Raw genomic sequence first — 4,144 nt, forward strand, 5'->3', positions numbered from 1 at the left:
ATTAAATAGATGAAAACTCAAAATTTGTAATTAATATATATTTTTTTTCTTTTTGTTTCTATCGTTTTTTCTCTATCAATAAAATTCCAAGACCTTTTCTCAACGTTGTGTTATATAGGGCGCTGATTGAAACTTATTATTACTTTGGACTATCATGACATAAGTACATATTAAAATATAAATCTGACGTGGCAATATTTTATGAAATGAAAAAAATTAAAAGCTTCATAAAACCAAGTCTAAGGCCATTTTTATTATGCTGAAAGAAAATTGAGAAATGAAAACAAAGTTGCTATTTGAATTAATGAAAAGGAATATTTTCAAATTGTCTGATTTGTTTAGTAAATTTTAACAGAGATATTCAACAAGTTTACAAATGAAGAGGGAGATTTCAAAGAATCAATTGTGAAGGACAAAAGTGGAATATTAAGTTTGTATGAAGCATCACACTTGAGAATGAATGGAGAGAAGATATTGGATAAAGCTTTAAGCTTTACAAAAACTAAGCTTGAAGAAATGGCCATGGATTCTACCTCTCCTTTTAGTGAAGAAGCCAAATATGCTTTGGAGTGGCCAATCTTTAAAGCTTTGCCAAGGCTTATGAACAAACATTATATATCTCTCTATGAAAAGGATCCACTGAAGAACAATGTTTTGCTCAAGTTTGCAAAGTTGAATTACAATGCTATGCAAAAACTTTACCAGAAAGAACTATGTCAAGTTTCAAGGTGTGAACCTTTTTCTCACTATTTCATTTAATATTAAATTTTATACTTTTTAATGATGTTAATTTGGAAGGATTAAAAACATGTTTTATAATGATTTCAAATAACCATATTAAAATCATTTCGCAACATGCTCTATATCCTCAACCATTTTTCTTAGCTTACTTTTGTAATTATATTTTAGGTTATTCTCTTTTAAGGTTAGGTTGGGGCATTTTTGTTACAAGAACTACTATGTTAGCTGAATTTTGAGTCTTATATTTTTAATTTTGTAGTTATTCTATTTTCAATAAATCTTAAAATTAATGACAGTTGCTTTAAGGGACAGTTGCAAATATAGACATTAAACTCAAAGTATTAGCAGATATAACATAATGTAAAAAAAATTACAAATATGGCCAAATTTAAATAGTCTATCAGTGGTAAACTATATCACTAGTTAGAGTCTATCAATGATAAAAGTCTATTACTAATAGACTTGGCTATATTTGCAATTTTTTAAAATAATGTTATACACTTGATTATTATTCCTAAAAATACTACCGATTGTAATTACCCTTGTTTTAAATGGTAAAACTACTGGAAATATGTCAGAATATAGCGAAATATCATTGTCTATTAGTAATTGAACTGATAGATAGTGACATTTCGTTATATTTGAAAATAACTTGGCTCATTTTTCTATATTTGAAAATAACACTATAAATAATTATGTTAGTTTATTATTTACTTTTTTTTTAAAAAAAAAAAAAACACATTGTTAGTAATTCTCTTATAAATTTTGGAAATGTGTTCACATAGTGGGTCGTTTATGGTATTAAAATTATCATTATTGTTTAACCAATTTGGATAAGAATTAACTTTTTGAAATTTTTATGTGTTTTGCATAATATATATATAGGTGGTGGAAGGATTTGAACTTGATTGAAGAACTATATTTTGCAAGAGATAGGATGGTGGAAAGCTACATTTGGGCATTGGGAATGTTTCATGAATCTAAATACTCTCATGCTAGATAATATTGGCCAAGATTATTGCTCTTGCAACCATTCTTGATGATTTATACGACATTTATGCTACATTGGACGAACTCCAACTATTCACAAATGCAATTGAAAGGTTTAATTCTTCAACTCTAGATTGATTGATTCAATGTAATTCACCTTTAAATTGATTACTAAATATTGAACATTTTACCATGTTTAGACGTATGCTAACTATTTTCATCAATTCATATTAAACCATGCCAACATAAACGTAGCTGATCAATTCGAAGAGAGCAATATTTAGGTTGCACCTAAGTCCATGTTTCTCATTTCATACACACTTAAAACAAATAATCTTTTTAGTTTTTTTTAAAAAGCAAACTGTCATGTGAGAGTTTTTAATTGGGTGCCATTCAAGTTTTTTTCATTCGAATAAAGTATGAACTATATAAAAAAAATGTACTTTTGATTGAATTTAAGGTGGGATATGAATTGCATTGAGAAGCTCCCAAAGTACATGAAAGTATTTTATGGAGTTATATTAAAAGTTTATGAGGAGATTGAGAAAGATATCAACAAGGACAACATTCCATATGCTATTCACTATGCAAAAGAAGGGTGAGAAGTTTTAATTTACTCATCAATGTTATATAGTTTTTATTTTCAATTGTTCAAGCTTCTAATATCTATATATGCCAAAGTTTTTGTGTATAGATGAAAAGGCAATGTAGAGCTTATTTTGCAGAAGCCAAATAATGGTTCCATGAAGGGTATTTGCCAACAATGGAAGAGTACATGAAAGTAGCCATTGTGTCTACTTGTTATTATCTTTTTGTTCCAATTTCATTTGTTGGAATGGGAGTTGCTGCTTCACAAGAAGCTTTTGAATGGGTTGAGAGTGATCCAATGCTTCTTAAAGCAAGTGGAATAATCGGCAGGCTCATGAATGATATAACTTCCCACAAGGTACACAAGCCATTACATTTAAAAATCATCACTTGTATGATTGGTATTATTCAGTATGTTGTAATAGGTTATACATAAGAAAGCTCACACCCAAACAAGGACTTGAAGAGAGATTTAATTGGTTCAAAAACTATTTTTCTCTAACTTTGGTTCATTTTCGTTTTTTACTTCTAAAATATGTCATATTTTACATGACTTACTATACTTTCAAAATAGCGACAATTTTGATCTCTATATACAAATTTTTAACGTAATTTTATATATAATGATGAACCTTTGATAAAAATTATGGTTATATTTTAAGAAATTTGATGACTAGAGTTTGGAGTATCGTGCTAAAATTTTGATTGCAGAAAATGGACATTTTTTAAAGAACAAAGATAAAAATAACAAGATTTGAAACTATAGAGACCACATCAACATCTTGAGAATATAGAGAAAAAATGAATCAAAGTTAGAAATATAGTACTAAAATAATGTCTAAACCTAATAGTAAGTAGACTTAAGGATGTTCAAATAACCCGACACCTACGAACAATCTGGACTACACAACTCAAAATGTAAGGGTTAGGATGGATTAAACTTTTTCTATTTTTGTTGGATTATGTTGGAACGTGCATTGACTAAAAAAGAATTAGCTTGACCCAACCCAATTTAGATTATATATATATATATATATATATTATTTAAAGTTTGATTAATTTTTATTGACTAATTTGTGAATTTTTAATAATTTTTTTAAAAATTTGTTATGATATTTATCTTTGTTTAAATTTGTTTGATAACTTTTAAATTTGTGTTGTATATAAATTTACATATTTTTAATTAAAAAGAAAAAATAAGTTATGACCAAAGAAGCCAACTTCCAAATCCAAATTTTAAGAGCTTGGTCGGTTTGGGTCAGAGACTTTTATTGGATCCTTTGAGTTGTCAATCAACCAACCGAAATTTTTTGGTTGGTCCAAAAAATACCTTCAACCCAACCCAATCCATCCCGTGTGCACCCCTAAGTAGACTATTGGACATATAAATTACTAATCTTGTTGAGAATTCCACCTTGGAAAATCAAGAAATCTAATACTCCTTATAACAGAGATCATGAACAATTCCAATCATTGTCAATTAATTTTGAGATGAAATCTCATGTTATCTAATAAGTCGTTGAACCTTATTTTAATGTTAAAAATTCATTGAAAAATATCAAGCTAATTTTTTTTTTTAATAAAAATGAGTAGTTCCATGCAAGGATAATTAAAATATTTGATATATTTGTAAATCATAAGGATTGACACCGATATCCTGGTTTGATCAATATCTCGCATAAATAGGCATAAAAAGATATAAAAACATCATCAATTAATCACTACTAATAACATGTTTTTTAAACGATTTTTTATAAATTATTTAACTTTGATATGGATATCGATATTTTATTCCTAATAATATTTTTTGCTATGTTTTTTTTTT

At 27.4% G+C, this 4,144-nt stretch overlaps 1 pseudogene; it reads left to right on the top strand.

Moving 5' to 3' along the window:
* The first annotated feature begins 348 nt into the window (after positions 1-348).
* On the top strand, positions 349-2,757 carry LOC120068986 (annotated as a pseudogene).
* Positions 2,758-4,144: the final 1,387 nt, after the last annotated feature.

Source organism: Benincasa hispida, unplaced genomic scaffold (assembly GCF_009727055.1).
Source record: "Benincasa hispida cultivar B227 unplaced genomic scaffold, ASM972705v1 Contig1719, whole genome shotgun sequence".
In the NCBI taxonomy this organism is placed as follows: Eukaryota; Viridiplantae; Streptophyta; class Magnoliopsida; order Cucurbitales; family Cucurbitaceae; genus Benincasa; species Benincasa hispida.